The sequence below is a fragment of the Helianthus annuus genome, chromosome 3, assembly GCF_002127325.2.
Source record: "Helianthus annuus cultivar XRQ/B chromosome 3, HanXRQr2.0-SUNRISE, whole genome shotgun sequence".
NCBI lineage: Eukaryota > Viridiplantae > Streptophyta > Magnoliopsida > Asterales > Asteraceae > Helianthus > Helianthus annuus.
In genome coordinates, this window is record NC_035435.2 from 83,086,378 (window position 1) to 83,103,792 (window position 17,415).

General features: G+C 37.6%; 1 long non-coding RNA gene across 1 annotated transcript; it reads left to right on the forward strand.

Moving 5' to 3' along the window:
* The first annotated feature begins 11,939 nt into the window (after positions 1-11,939).
* LOC110897301 lies at positions 11,940-15,086 on the forward strand. The gene is made up of 10 exons (XR_002568545.2): positions 11,940-12,116; positions 12,446-12,598; positions 12,710-12,797; positions 13,503-13,624; positions 13,720-13,805; positions 13,881-13,996; positions 14,098-14,155; positions 14,256-14,386; positions 14,643-14,863; positions 14,935-15,086. It is a non-coding gene; the product is annotated as an uncharacterized LOC110897301 (long non-coding RNA).
* Positions 15,087-17,415: the final 2,329 nt, after the last annotated feature.

Here is a 17,415-nt window from a genome sequence, read left to right on the forward strand (position 1 = left end):
GGGTGTTCGCCCAGGAGGAGTTCACCTTAAACGCGGAGTTCGAACTCTCGCATCGGGATGTAGTCTTCAACAAACAGGACATTGGGATTTCTCTCAAATACGCCAGGACCCACACCTCCTTAATGTTGAACATGTCTCTCAGCCACTCGTGATCTTCGAGCCCATACTTCTCTAGCAGCTTCCCCCATCTCCTCTCGAATGTCTCCGGTTTAATATAAATGTTCCATAGCAGTTTATGTATGGAAGCCCTGAATTCAAAGTTATGTGCGACCTCTCCTGTAATCTGGAAGGAAAGAAAAATGATAAATGTTGGATCGTTCCGGTGACCCTAAACAGTCAAGTTGAGTAGTTCATCATCATTTACAAAAGCGGAATCAATGCAAACAATGTCAAACAGCATGTTCCTTTTCAATTTCTTTTCTATTACTGAATTCCTGAGCTTTTACACGTTCAAATGACAAACGGACAACACCTCGGCTCAATACACCAGACCTGATTCCGCTCCAAATGAACACAACACACACATATATATAGGTAGGCTGATTTCGCTTGAAACAGCTCAAGAGAAATCTCTTATTTCGCTCCAAACCACTCAAGCGGAATCACCATGTTGTGGTTCAAGCGGAATAACAAGCAATCCTGATTTCGCTTGAAATGTACTATTGACATTTCAAGCGGAATTACCCACTAATTTACATTTTCTTGATATTTGTGCCCTGGTCTATCCTGTCTAGACATAAGACTCGATTAAGACGTAGTTAACAGACACTGGATGCACCAACAGACTCCCCCTTGGATGTTGACGAAGTCTTTGGCGTCGAGTCTTCAGTCCTTGTCTCTTTCCAAATTGTCTTTCTTGTAAAAGCTCTCTTCAAATCTTCAAACTTTAATCTTCAATCTCCCCTTTGAATGTTGATCCAGAATCTAGACTCCCCCTTTCACAGACTCCCCCTCTCGATAAGCTGGGATCTAGAATCTCTGATTCAAACTTTAACATTTTGCTTCCATGGGGATGTTTAATCCTGTTTCCTGTTTCTCAAACATATAACATTACAATCTATTCAACCTTAAAAATTTCAACTGTTCATCAGTTTTAGAAATCCACTTAAGTATTCAGGTCCAAGTTAATGACCCTGATTACTCAATTAATCTACCAAGTCCAATTTAATGACCTTGGTTGATTTCAGACAAAACAAACTGATTTTTGTTCAAGAATTTTCAAACATTTTCTGAAGATAACAAGTTTCAAGTTAATGAACTTGTTTTTGACTTTTCAACAATCAGATTTTATCCAAATAAGCTCTCCTCATCCTCCAGTCCAGAAACTTCTTGCATCTGCTTTAACTTTGAGAATCTAACGATCAACTTTCCACTTTGGTTTGTCGGAAAATAAAGCAGAAATAATTTTTTTTGAGTTTTTAATAAATTTTCTAAACTAGAAATGAAATACAGAAATTTAAATGTAGAATATAATGAAAGTAAACTATTTACAAACATATTTTTGGTGAGCGTGTCAGGGAATCATATCAGCTATCAGACAAGTCACTAGTACCGTTAAGCTTTTATTTCATACTCAGAATTAAACAATTCACTTAGATTGTCGATATGCTGACCCACTTAAATTCTCACACAATTTTCAATCTGTTCAGGATACGATTTAGGTGTTTTAAGAACTTAAACTCATTCATGTGTCCCACCTCTTGAATATACTCCCGTATCCAGATCCCAATATTCAGTCTTACAGGTGAGTATACCACAGATGATATCTGTAAGGGGTTAGATGCGAAACCGTGAGAGCTCAGGTCAGAACTTCCATTCAGCAGAGAGATGACGGTTCGACTTTCGGTGTGTCCCCTTTAGAGGATCTTTTGTTTGAACAGCACATGATTAGCATTTTTCAATGTTTCATCATTTTTTATGCTGAGGGCGATGCTATATTTCAAGCAATGTGAAAAGTATTATTCGAGGACTTGGTCAGAACTTCCATTCAGCAGAAGTCCCGAAATAATACCCCAGATATCACTGAGTATATAGACCTAGTATTTCAGAAAGAGGGACCTTTCAAACAAGATTTCAGGGGTTACCTATATATCCAAGTAGTGTTCCCCACAAAAAAGCAAGTTTGAATTTTTATGTTTATATCCCGAACAAACCTACTAAATGTGTAAAAACCTATCGACACATCCTCAGCGAGACTTTTTAACGCTTTTAAACTTTACAAATCTTTAGCGTACCGTAACTGTCAAGCCAATGTGCTATCATTTTCCCTTTTTACACAAGCTCTTTTTCAGTTTTCTATTGTTTTTGGATTTTTGATTTTTTTTACTGATTTTGTATTTTCTGAAAATATATCTACTCCCCCTAAATACCAAAACAAGTAAAAAATCGACAAACCATTGCAGATTGTTTCTCATCGTCATCTACAAAAGTACCTTCATCAATGCTAATAATTCCATCTGACACCGAGAAAAGCATCATACCGTTCAGTTTTAAAAGATATTTAAAACGTGTTTTATCAAAAGCTTTGGTATGTAAATCAGCTTTCTGTTCGTCGGTGTGGATTTTCTTAATTCGTATCAACTTCTTCTCGAAGCAATCTCGGATGAAGTGATGTCGAATTTCTATGTGTTTAGTTTTAGCGTGATGTACTGGATTTTTCGTTATATTTATAGCGGCCTCATTATCAACAAAGAGAGGTGTGTTAAGAAACTTCAAACCATAGTCGCGCATCTGTTGCTGGATCCACAAGATCTTAGAGCAGCAACTGCTAGCAGATACATGTGGATAGAGCCACAGAAGTTTGCTTCTTACACTGCCAGGTGACCAGACGAGGTCCAAAGAACTGGCATCCTGTTGTTGTTGATTTTGCATTTACTTTGCAGCATCTGAAATCTGAGTCGGAATACCCTTCAAGCGTAAAGTTGCCTTTTCTAGGATACCACAACCCCAATGATGGAGTTCCCTTCAGGTAGCGTAATATCCTCTTCACAATCGTCATGTGCGAAGCTCTTGGTTTAGATTGAAATCTTGCTGCAAGGCACGCTGAGTACATGATATCGGGTCTTGAAGTAGTTAAGTACATCAATGAACCGATCATGGAACGATAAAACGTCTCATCTGCCCTGTCTCCGGTGAGATCTGGGTGTATCCCATGATTTGTTGCTAACGGGGTTGACGCTGGAGTAGAACCTGACATCCCAAATTTCTCTAGAATATCATGAACATACTTCGTCTGGTGAACGAAAATTCCCTCAGGTAGTTGATCAACTTGAAGACCCAAAAAGAATTTCATCTCCCCCATTGATGACATTTTGAATTTTTGCTTCATAATTTGTTCAAAATCTTTGCACAGATTCTCATTTGTTGACCCAAATATTATGTCATCCACGTATATTTGAACTATCAGAAGATGTACGTCGACCTCTTTGGGGAAGAGAGTGGCATCCACTTTTCCACGAATAAAGTTGTTGGCTAGTAGGTGTTGAGACAATGTCTCGTACCAAGCTTTCGGGGCCTGGTGTAAACCATACAGCGCTTTGTCCAGCAAATAAACCTTGTTTTTATGGATTGGATCGGTAAAACCTGACGGCTGTCTGGCATATACCTCCTCTTTAACCTTCCCGTAGAGAAACGCCGATTTCACATCTAGCTGATATACTTTGATGTTTTCCCAAGATGCAAATGCCAGGAAAATTCTGATTGCTTCTAGTCGAGCTACAGGAGCATACACTTCAGTAAAATCGATACCCTCCTGTTGACTAAAGCCCTGGACAACGAGTCGAGCTTTGTTTCGCATAACAACTCCTCTATCGTCTCTTTTACACTTGATCACCCATTTTGTGTTGATCTTCCTGTGACCATCAGGCAAGTCTACTAACTTCCACACTCCCAACTTTTCAAACTGACTCAACTCTTCTTGCATCGCATTGACCCAAGAATCTTCAGTTAGCGCCTCTTTATATGTTCGCGGTTCGATCTGCGAAATAAAACAACTCAATGAAAATTCAGTTTGTAAAGGTGCTACTGTAGAATAAAAACAAGTAAGGCCTTGGTAAATTTGACGTCTCGTGCGAACGCCTGATTGTGGTTCTCCAATGATCAGCTCCTCTGGATGGATGAAAGAGTTATTGGCATCACTTCGCTTGGAATATCTACATTGCCTTCCAGATTAGTAACATTCTGATTTGCACCTTGTTCACTGATAGGATCTGTTTGACTTGAACTCTGAATTTGCTCCCCCTCAGAATCTGAATCACCACGATCAAATATCGGCATATTCTCAGATTCTTGATTATCATTCTGAACCGTCTGATTATCATGAGCAACTTCATTTAGTTGGACATCATCATGTTCACCAGCATTGCTTGGCCTTGCTTCATTATCATTCGAAGTTTGTCGTGGTCGTGTAGAATACTCGGCTGGGAACCTTTCATGCGATAACTCATACTCCCTCAGAATATCCAACTCATCAAAGAAATCTTCTTCTTCTTCTGGTTCTTCCATCATGTCAAACGGGTCCCATAAAGTGTTATAATGATAACGCCATGAATCTCCAGGATTCTGCGGCATTGTATTACCTTGACATTCAACATTTGGAGCTTCAATAATCCGCTTCAGACTTGGAACGAAGACACGTCGTAGAGGACTTGCATAACCAATGAATATACCCTCAATACTCTTCGGACCAAACTTTCCAAAAGGCTCTAGAACAGTACAGGGTGACCCAAACGGTTCAAGATACTTCAGATTTGGTTTGCGGTTATTGATCAACTCAAAGCACGTTTTGTTGAATTTCTTGACAGTGAGAACTCTGTTGAACGTATAGCATGCGGCGGAAACAGCTTCTGCCCAAAAGTTTATCGGAAGCTTTGAATCAGTAAGCATAGTTCTAGCCGTTTCGATTAGTGTCCTGTTTTTGCGTTCTGCGACTCCATTCTGCTGCGGAGTGTACGAAGCACTAAACTCATGCAATATACCTCTTTCTTCACAAAATTCTTCCATCTTGCTGTTCTTGAATTCAGTACCATTATCACTTCTGATTCTTTTGATACGCCTTTGGTACTGATTTTCAATTTTCTTGAACAACGCTATCAAACTGTCAAACATTTCGTCTTTCGACTTCAAGAATGATATCCACGAAAATCTGGAATAATCATCAGTAACCACAAGACAGTAGAGATCTCCTGTAATAATTTTGACATTCACAGGACCAAACAAATCCATGTGAAGTCTCTCTAGAGGTCTTGAGACTGAATTGACTTGCTTTTTAGGGTGTGACTTTTCTTCTGCTTGCCTTTAACATAGCTAATGCACTCCCCTTCCAGATGAAAACCTTTAACATGAACACCCATAACTAAATCATTATGCACCAGGTGATTCATTTTTCATCGATGAATGTGTCCCATCTTTCGGTGCCACAATCGTGATTCTCTCTCAGTTGCTTTAGACACAAAACAATGAGCCTGACCTGTGGTTGTAGTAGCTATGCTCATGTCCAACATGTACAGATCATTGACTCTTGGTGCCCTCATGATAATCCATTCTTCAGGGATAACAAATCGTGGCTTCAAGATCAAACATTCTTTGTCAGTGAAGTGAGTGGTATACATCCTGTTACAAATCTGCGAGATACTCAGCAGATTATTCTCCAGCTCAGCAATGTAATTAACTCTTTCAAACGTCACAATCCCATTGGATAACGTTCCTTCACCAATAATCCTACCACCTTGATTTCCTGCGAACCCTACGTAACCTCCATTGAAATTTCTAACATCGTACAGTAAAGCTGTCTTCCCTGTCATGTGCCGAGAAGCTCCACTATCCATAATCCATCTTGAAACGGATCTCGAAAGCTCCTACACAAACCACAAACACTTAGTTAGATTTTGATGCTACCCAAGCCTGTTTTGACTCCGGTAACTCAACTTTGATATGAGATTTTGTAGTGTAAAGTGGCGGAAAATTTTTGTCATTCTTTTTTAGGCTTTCTTCAGACCCAACCTCAACCTTTTTATATAAGAAAAACTCATCTTTTTGAGGTTGACCAGATGGTTGGTCTTTCTTTTGAACATATTTCTTCTCAGATGTTTGCATTTCTTTCTCAAGTTTCACATAATAATCCAAAGGAACATTCATCTTTACCGGTGTGGTAGAAGACGATTGTTTTTCAGTCTCAGAAACCTTTGCTTTTGGAACACTTGAATTCTTTTCAACAACTTTCGGCTTCCATGTTTGTTGAGGTGATGCAACCCGTTTGTAAAATTTGTCATTTTTAGTTACCACATTCTTAACAGGTTCAGTTTTGACTTTGATGTTTTCATTTTTCAAAACCTTTTTCTCAACAACCAATGGAGCTTTTCTTTTTGCATCAACTTTCTTTCTTTGATTCATCACAACTTCAGTCTTAGGCTTCAAGTTGGTACACTTTCGTGCAATATGTCCAACTTGATTACTTTTAAAGCATGTTCGAGTGTCAACTACTCGACTTGTGCCTTTAGACTGAGACTGTGAGGTCTTCTTCTCAAAGAACTCTTTGTTTGTTTTCGAAAAAAATTTAGATTCTTCATCAGAAAGTGAACTCGAATTGTTCACAAACACTTTCTTCTCAACAAACCTTCTGTTTTAAACATTCTTTTTCTGATAAGTCTTACCACCCTGATATCCACCTAACCATTTGTTTCGATTGTTGTTATAACAACGTGGTGGAACAACTGGTTTCTTGTAGTAAGCTTTATCTTTTTCAAAATTCATTTGTCTTTTTGTTTGATTTAAACTGTTCACTTCTGACAGATCAACTTCAATCAATTTGAACACATTTGTCAGTTTAGCAACATTTACGTTCTCCAATGGAAACTCAGAATCCGAAAACAACTTATCCGAACCCAACATCTTGTACAACACAAGATTTGGTCCTTCTTTTAAGTTGTTCTTGGACTTTGGTTTTGGAATGTATTTGTATAAGAAACATTCATCTTCCTCAGTAGTGTCACTTTCAGATTTTAGAACATTCTCAACTACACTTTTTACAACGTCAGTTTGGATACTATCCTCATCAGAAGTTGAAGTGAACGTGACATCAATTGTCTCTGGAAGTGTCACCTCATTTTCATCATCATCATTAACCAACCCTGATTTTTTCTTTGAATAATTGTTCAAAACTGGTGGTGAAACTTGATGATACCCCACCCTTATTCCATTAGAGAATACATTTTTCGCCTGCTTTGTTTTTCTTGATGGGTTTGGGAACAATATGTTGCAAAACAAAGCTTGCGGAGTTGTAACTGGTTAATTTCAGATTGATGCGCTCATTCTCAATCTTAGCTTCTTCAAACTGAAGCTTCAACTTAGCAATCTCATCCAGTTGCTGGTTGATTTGTTCTTCTTTGTGTCTAAGAACTGTAGTTAAATGCTCATTTTCTTTTCTTGTTTTACTGTTTCGTTCATCAGAATCTTGAATTGTTTGTTTTAACTTGTTAAAATTTTCTGAGAGTTGACGATTTTCATGAATTAGTTTCTCATTTTCTTTCCTAATATTTTCTACTTCGATTTTATCATTGTCAATTTTCTCAGTCAACTGTTTAACTTGAGCATTTGAAAATTTTAGCATTTATCACGATCAAGAATCTGATCTTCAACCTTTCTGACTCTTTTTGTCAGTTCATTAACCTTCGTATCATTGAGGTAAGCTTGTGTACTACAAACTTTGCAGTTTCTCATGCAATGTTTGCAGTCACTGTCACCTTTGACTTTCTTACCTGACTCACTTGATGACGCATTTGAACTGACCTGGCTTTTAGACTCAGATACAGACTTAGAGTCTACCTCAAGTTCCTTAGCAGCCAGCACCTTGTCAGTCATCTTTCCAAAGTTTTCAGCTGTCAAATACTATGAAGTATCAATGATTCCTTCATCAATCTTCTTTGGCTTTTTCTCCTGCTCTTTTTCTTTCTCTTCACCAGCTCCCCACCATTCTCTTTGTTGAGACTCTTCAAGTTCAGCAAATTCCGCAGTTAAAGCTTTAAGACAAAGAGTCTTTGGATCAATGGCAATGTTTCCTTCAGGATCAAGGTAACATTCTCTATTCGCATCCCATCTTTTTGCTCTCTTTGCTTCAGTGTATACACGAGAAAGTCTCATCATCTTCCATTCAGCTCTCTGTTGTCTATCATTTGCTTTTTCTTCTTCTGTTCTGGTGTCTTTGAAACGTTTAATTTCTGTTTTTGCTGCAAACGCATAACCTACTGCGTCTTCCTCAGGTAGCAGCTCGCTCCAGTCAAAACCTTCATTGCCATGAATGACAGCATGAGCTCTGGATTTTTCTTTCTCTTCAATCTGCTTCATCCTGGGGGGTTCAGCCTTGTTCTGATGATAAATTGCCTTCTTGTAGTAATCTTCTCTGAATGGATTTTCAGAATCATCAGCATAAGCATTTCGGCACTCTCTTTTAAAATGACCTTTCTGTTTACACTTGAAACATGTCACTTTTGATTTGTCAAAGCCTAACTTGGTAGAAGGTCCACCAATAGACTTTCTTCCTGTAATCTCCATGAAACGTTGTGCCCTTCGAACTGCACTGGCCATACACCACCTTATGTCGACCAGTTCCATCTCTTCAGGATCTATCTGATCATAGTCTTCCTTTGTTAGATTGGTGTTGCCTATCTTGCCTGCCACAAGGCTCTCATAAGATTCAAGCACAGATGTTAAGAAAACCATCTGCTGCTTTGCAGATTCTTCGCTGAAATTTTGACCATTCTTCAAACCTACAGTGATGTTGCTTTGAAATAAGTTCTTTGATGCAGATTGGCTTGAAGGTGTTGAAGAAGATCCACTGTGGAAACCACTATGAGGTGTTTCATTATTCATAGTATTTGAGCTTTCTGCAGAAAATACTGTTCTTGGAGACCCAGTCTTTGGTAGATTTACTCTGTAGTACAGCTCCACATTCTGCTGATAGGCTGAATTGTTAACTTTAGATTTCTTTATCTCCAACTCGTGGTTTTCTAGTCTTTCGATCAATAAATCCACAGTCAACACTTTGGCAATGAATCAAACAATTTGTCGACCAACTCCTCTTGAGTATAAGTGATTCCATGTCTAGCCAGCTCCATCTTCAGATGCCCAAATCTCTCGATCATTTTACAAATAGATTCATTCTTCATACAACCAAATAAATCAAACTCTTTACGCAACAGTTTCTTTTTTGTTTTTTTACAATCTCAGCACTACCTACACACTTAACCCTCAGTTTCCCCAAACATCTTTTGAATTTGTATACTCGATCAATGAAATTATATCATCTCTGACTGACTGATGAATCAACGCTATGCATTTTTGTTCAGCAACTTATCTTTCAACATCATCAGTATCTGTCAAACATTCACCAACACGGTCTCCTGAAGTATAACCATTCTTTAAACTTTTCCAGCTTGAAAATGCGAAAGCTTTAAGCCACTCCTCAAATCTCGTAGCCCACCGATTATAATCTTCGATCGCCATCAGTTTAGGAGGCTTGTTATAGGTACCGTAAGCACTTTCTACGCTCATTGCATCAGAAAGAATCTTATTCGCATTCGGTGTTGGTGTAGTTTCATTCGTGTTGTTCGTTGTGCCATCTCCCGAACCACTGGTATAAGCAAACACATCACATAATGGATTCATGAACAGATCATCCATTTCCAAGTATCTGAAACGATCAACAAACACTTAGAAAATTTTGGTTTTGAAAAACAGCAACTTCAAGCGAAATTACTTGAAGCGGAATAGCTTTCAAGCGGAATAGGTTTTTTTAAGCGGAATAAGACTTTTTTCACACGAAATATCTTATTTTGCTTGAAATTTCAAGCGAAATCTCAGCTCAAACGAAATCAAACAATATTTTTCAAGCGAAATCTGATTCAAGCGGAATCAGATAGTTACTTTCAGGTGGAATATGATTTTTCGCTTGAAATGGCCACAATTTTTCAAGCGGAATCAAAACCTTCGTTCAAGCGAAATAAGGTTTTTGGCCCATTTTCATCAATTTTAATTCGAATTTTGATCTGATACTTTCTAGGGTTTGTTAAAACTATGTTTTACGTGACATATGTGAAATTTAGGCCATTTCAACCGTTAAAACTTGTTCAAATGAGAAAAGAAGGTGTAGAAGTGAGAGAATCCGGTAGAATCAAGCTGAATTGGTATGAAGTCCTCGTCATGTGCTCTGATACCACTTGTAGGATCATTCCAGTGACCCTAAACAGTCAACTTGAGTAGTTCATCATCATTTACAAAGGCGGAATCAATGCAAACAATGTCAAACAGCTTGTTCCTTTTCAATTTCCTTTCTGTTACTGAATTCCTGAGCTTTTACACGTTCAAATGACAAACGGACAACACCTCGGCTCAATACACAAGACCTGATTCCGCTCCAAATGAACACACCACACACATATATATAGGTAGGCTGATTTCGCTTGAACCAGCTCAAGCGAAATCTCTCCAAACCACTCAAGCGGAATCACCATGTTGTGGTTCAAGCGGAATAACAAGCAATCCTGATTTCGCTTGAAATGTCCTATTGACATTTCAAGCGGAATTACCCACTAATTTACATTTTCTTGATATTTGTGCCCTGATCTATCCTATCTAGACATAAGATTCGATTAAGACGTAGTTAACAGACACTGGATGCACCAACAACAAAAAAGGAAAAAAAATTATTTCAACCAAAAAATATGTCGTATTGAAAAAAATACAAAAAGACGTGAAGGGCAATAGTTCCACCTTGGCAGGTAATTTCTTCATGATGTGCCACATGCACAAGCGATGGAGTGAACGATCTAACACAGCAGCCACTGCTTGTCGCATGGCCGGGTCTTGGTCAGTTAGCACAAGGGTGGGCTGCTTGTTGTGCGTCTCGAGGAAAGCCTTTGACAGCCACGTGTACGCCTCAATTGTCTCACAAAACAATAGGCCAGCTCCAAAAGTGACGCACCGCTTGTTGTTGTCAACCCCGGTAAACGGAACAAAGATCAGATTGTACCTGTGTGTGGGTCGTTAATCAGTTATAACGTGATTAAACCAATTCAAACTTTCCAAACAATATATAATGAAATATATATATATATATAGGGAGAAGATCATGCGAGAACCACCTCTTATTGTGAGAACCGCGAGAACCAATGTGAACACACCAAAAATGCCTAAAAATAGCTAAAAATCACACAAACAAATTTTTTTGAATTTTTTAATATTTTTTTATAAAAAAATCGCTACTTTTCGAAGCCAAAAAAAATATTTTTTTTTTTAAAAAAAAATTTTTTTGGCTTCTAAAAGTAGCGATTTTAACATAAAAAATATTAAAAAATTCAAAAAAAATTTAGATTTTTTTATTTTTTTAGATTTTTTTTAGATTTTTTTAGGTTTTTTAAGGTTTTTTGGGGGTTTAGTTTTTAGCATTTTAGCTTGGGGGTGGGGGGTGGGGGTGGGGGGGTTTAGGTTTTTGGGGGGTGGGGGGGAGGGGGGTTTAGGTTTTTTTTGGGGGGGGGGGGTGTGGGGTTAGGTTTTTTTTTAGCATTTAGCTTGGGGGGGGGGTTAGGTTTTTTTTAGCTATTTTAGGTTGTGTTCACATTGGTTCTCAAGGTTCTCACAATAAGGGTGGTTCTCGCATGAGCCCCTCCCTATATATATATATATATATATATATATATATATATATATACTACGTTATAAAGCATATCCAAAGGACTTCTTAAAGTCATAAAAATTCCCTTAAAACACCCCTAAAGCATGCTGTACAACCCTCTAAAGCATACTAGAATTTACAATTCCAATTATGCCCTCCAAAACTTTTACCCTTCACCCGGATTCATCATCAGCCGTCCATTTTCTTTCAATTATTCACACAGATCGTATCTAAGGGATGATTTTGTTTTCACACGGATCCACCTTTCCCCTTCCTTCTCTCTCATCTCTCTCACAACTCACATCTCACCAGATCTTTTCACCAACCTTTTCTCTCTCTTTCTCTCTGGCGACTCAAGCACATGCCAACGATTAGGGTTTTGGTAAGAACCGCCAGAAGACTCATAATCTTAATCGGCTTGAAGCGCAGCGTAACGAGCTCAATTCTCGAAGTAGGGTTTGTAAAATCCCCAATTTGTTTCAGGTAGAACCCTAATTTTGTTGTGTTGTGCGTTTGTATTAATTCAATGTTTTGTATGGTGTTGAGATGTGTATGCTTTGTGGAATTAGGAGTGTGGGAGTTTTGATTTGATTGTTGGATTTGGTGAATGATCTTGTAGTTTTAGAGTTTTTTGTATTGAAGTTAGTTTGTAAGAAAGTTGAAACTTTAAGGTAGGTATTCTTGATATCTGACTTGTGTGTTTTGGCTCTTGTGTAGGGAGTGTTTAAGAAATTATATATCTGGTGTATATTCTGATCTTGTTATCTTGTTCATTTATAGTTGTAGTTCTCAATGCTGGTGATAACAACGAGCATTTCCAGTAACTCATCATAATTACCTTCCTGTTGCTGGAGGTGTTAGCAGCCACACATGCTATTGCAGTGTATCAGCCCCTGAACTTACTGTTTCAGAGAGTTCCTCCACCTCTATAAAGTAATTATTTTGTAATCTCAGTAAGTTATAAATTTATTTTTTCTATGGTTTTAATACATAAAATTCTGGTCATGAATTACTTCTTTCTTTAACTTAAAATGTATTTAACAGGAAGAGAATTGTGTCGGGTGTCCAACCAACAGGATCTATACACCCTGGGAATTATCTTGGAGCGATAAAAAATTGGATATCACTGCAGGTAAACATGTTAATTATTTATGTTTTTTTTGGTATTAAAGTGTGATTTGTTCTATTTTTGTGGTTAAATTTGGTATTTTCTGTATGATTTGAGATCAAGATGGTTGTAGAAATTGGTTAACTTGTGATGCAGGCCCAAGTGTTGAGAAACGGGCCATCTTGTATTTAGAGGCCCAAGATCGCGCGACAAAAGGGGCTTCACTAAAATGGCTCTAACTTGGGCTACAGATGTCCGTTTTGGGCGTGCGACCAGGCGAAACGATCGTGAGAACGAAGCCCATCTTTCTACAAACAACCGTAGGTGGTTTGGGTCAACATTCAGGCCCAAAAACGCTTATTTCTATGAGTTATTTATATTTTTATGTTTTTTAGTGCTTTTCGTGGACTTTTATTTGGTTCTAGCTTTTGGCCCAAGTGTGTTTTGAGGCCCGTTTTGAATTTACGTTGTTATTTATATGGATGTAATGGGAGGAAGATAATCAGTTTTGAGTTTTATGAAAAGTCATTTTTTTTCTCCCAATTCACTTGTGAGTGTCTTGAGTTGAGTGTGAAACCCCCAATTTTCGGTATTCCACAAGAATCAACGAATTTTGGAAGAATTGTTCCTGGTATTCTGTGAGAATCAACAGGTCCGATTTCATATCCCATTTCCTAGTCTACATCAACTTGTTGATGGTGCTAATAATTTCTTTTTGATTTATTTTAGTGAAATTTTGATGGGAGTCAATCCATGGTGGCCGGAGAACTCACCCAGGGTACGTTCATGGTGAAATTTTGCTTATGCTGGCTTAGAGGACAAAGCAGTCACAAGTGACTTAATTGATAATCGTGGGTTTTGCGTTTTACTTCCATGCATTTAAATTATTTAAATGTTTCATAGGTTGCGTTGTTACTCATGGTTGTTTGTTATGCATAACTTTCAGAGTCAGATAGCGGGTTGGACCAAGTGGAACATATGTCTCAGCAGAAACCAAACTCTGTTGAATCTGATAGCCAGAAAGGGATGACGGTGAGCATCATATGTGAAATTATTGTTTTTGGTTCATATGGTTCTTGCTAACCGCCGTTCATTTGCGTAATATAGTAGATAGTGCTCCAAATTCTGGTCAGTTTTCGCCTGGGAAGTCGTAGCGGGCTGCTGTTTTAAAAAACCGATTTGCTGATACGAAATTTAAAGCTAGAGACAAGACACTCAATGAGGTTGGTTATGGAATATTATTTATAAACGTTTCGACACAAAATCATCTATTTGAATTTTCAACCCCAACCTCACTAATTCATCACATTTTTTTCTATTATAGGGGGATCCTGAGAAGCTGCGTCGAGAGAAAGATGAGCTAGAAAACCAAAAACGGAAAGGTTATATATCAATCGAACTTTATCTTTTTGTTAATGTTACATATCGTAAGAGCTTGTGAAGGTTTTGACTGAATTATGGATTGTTTTGGTATAATACCAGAAAAAGCTCGGTTGCAAGCAGCAGCAGAGGCTGCCGAAAACGCAACAAGGCGGGCAGAAGTAGAAGCTGCGTTAGAGGCAAAGCGAAAGAGAGACCTCGAGAGGGAAGCAGCTCGTCAGGTGTTATTGAAGGTATCCACCTTTACCTTGTTAATGCATCTTTGTATTTTGTACGTTATCTTGTGTGTATCATGTTTCGGTCAAGATATGTCTATAGTGGTGTGGACGGTTCAGTTTGGTTTTACGGCAAAATCAAAAACTGAAAACCGAAATTCAGGTTTTTGAAAACTATTTGGTTTCGGTTTTTTTTTGTTTCAGTTATTTCGGTTTTTTTTAGTGTCTAATAGTAAGTCGTGTCTTATTGTTTATCTTTTATATATTATTCCAGCTCATTGAAGAAGAGAAAGTGGAAGTTCCAGTGTCGAATATCAAATATGGTATGGATAAGGCTCCGGCTGAGGTGGCCTCTACGAATGAAAATGATGTAAATATGCAGGATGCTTCTTTGACTGAGAATGGTGCTGTAGAAACAGGAGATAATCCTGTTCAGATGGATCATCTAACCGTCAAATAATTTGCTATGATTTTGATGTGATGCGGCGGTCACTGGTTAGTGGTTGTAAAAAAGGAACTTGTTTGGATGTAGAACACAAGTAATTCTTTTGTATTTTACTATGCAGGTTGAAGCTCCAAAGTAGAATGTTAAAAAACCAACGTACCAGTTTCCGAATTGGTCTATGGGTCAATGCTACCTGCAGACGTGCAGAAAGCAGTGGAAAAGGAGTTTGAAATGGCGTTGCAAGACCGGGTTATGGAAGAAACAAAGGATAAAAAGAATGCTATGGAAGCCTATGTCTATGAAATGAGGAACAAGGTAATTTCTTATTTATTTTCCTCTATTCTTAAATATATACACACGCATACATGAAAATATCAGTGTATTACCTGAAATTGATCTTTGTTCCAGTTGCATGATAAATTATATGAGTTCGTTACGGATTCGGAGAGAGAAGAGTTTATCACTAAGCTTCAAGAAACAGAAGATTGGTTGTATGAAGAAGGTGAAGCCGATGACGACGTGATAAAAGGAAAAGGCATAGATGCCGACTGAACAGAAGATTGGTTGTATGAAGAAGGTGAAGCCGATGACGACGTGATAAAAGGAAAAGGCATAGATGCCGACTGTTGCAGTTGACGAAAAAAGGTTTGTTTTCTGTCTTAATTGGATTGTCTCATTATGTCCGACAACGCGTTTTTTCAACTTATATTAACTATAAAATTCACAAAAAGAACTAGGAATTACCATATGAGCATTTGGGACTTGGTACCAATACCGAACCAGTAACTGTACCAAATTTGCCGCACTGAAAAATTTTCAGTACCGATTCCGTACCTATTTTTTGGTGTTTTTGGTACCGGTATTTTCGGTACCGGTTCGGTATGGTACCGGTATTTTACCGAATTTTACACACAAATACCGGTACCTATAATTCACGATTTTCGGGACCGGTACCGAACTCATCCCTACCTTACTTGATCTTTAAACCTATTATGATCGTTGCATGTTGGTTCAGTTTACTATCTCGATGAGTATATATCAATTTCTGTGTCGTCTATATCAGACGCTTTCAGTTATCGTATATGAGGTTTGTTATCATATATATCAATTAAGAACAAAGAGGTTTGTCTATGTCACCGAATCAAAACCGTGTGTCAGGTTCAGAGTGTTTGTGAGTTTGGTTTCACGATTTGTTTCAAAAGTAAACCGGTTATAATACTTTTTTTCATGTTGGTTCTTATTAGAATAAAATGGCAAATAAATAATCAAATAAGTAAATGTTACACGCTTGAATCGGTAACTTTTAGCTAGGAAAGATCGAGGAAACTTCATATGATTGTCATATCAAATGTCCATATATGGTCAGATTGGAATTTATTGTGCGGGATGAAGGTGTACCGTGTGCATGGCTGAAACGCAATTGGGGAGAAGGGATATCAGTTCCTTTTCGTATATAAATTATAATAAAATTCCCTCGTATGGGGTCTATGATGCCGACTGGTCACATTGGAATTTTGACCCGCTTCATTTTTAGTAAAGATTATTTAACCATACGTATTGACCCCTGACTCACCATGCCGCTTATGTTTTTAACCATGAGTTTCTTACCAAAAAAATGCTCATTTGACCCGGTTCTGTTTTGACCCATGACTCAACATGTTACTTTTACTGCCTCTAGCAAAATTTCATCAGCAATATACACACTTCTTTGTAATTGAGTCTTATATCATAACTAGATAATAGTTTGCTGCAAATAGGAGTAATAATGAGGAATGCATCTTCATATATGGAATAAAGAGGGTTTATGTATTTATATATTCACTTTTCATAAACAAATCATTTAGGGACAAATTGCAAAAGGCGATGGGTCTTCCCAATGATCTTCGTCTCTTAATCCATTAAGCTTAATGAATGGGCGTTTAACATGGTTTTTGTATTATTTTTTTTCTTTTTCCAGGTATCTGAATGCATTGACAAAGTTGCTCAAATAGGAATGAAGATTTAAGTTCTCACTCAAGCAAGCTGCATACTTACTCTGATATTTTTAGCCTTTTCGTATATTTTTTATTGTTTTTTTTTATTTCTGTTCTTATGCTATGCATGTAAATCTTCAATAAATATTTGCTAAGTTTGAAATAAAATATAGGAACTGCACAATAGAATTCAGGAGTGTTGTTTGTTCAGCATAAAACCTGTTCTTGAATCATTTAAAGTTGCTGGCCCGTATACAACCAGAACCTGTTTTAGCATCAATCCTAACCTATTTGTGTAGTTGGGGTTTTCACCCCTGATAAAATTTAACCAATCCCTGCGAGGCCTTTTTGCCACCTACAGAATGCTAACAAATGATTTTTGTTTATTTTTTTATCTACTAAAAAAATTGCAGTCATCTTAATTTAAAAGCACTTAAGCTTCATTTATTTCTTTCAACCCTTATTTATTCGTATAGAATGTAGACATAACCAATATCATTAAAATTTACTATTGTTTTTGAATAATTAGGCAAGTGAGCCAACCCTTTATGGTTCGAACCCAATTGGTTTAGAACCAACCTAATAAAACCACAATTGATATACTGATATAATTAAGATATCGTCCAACA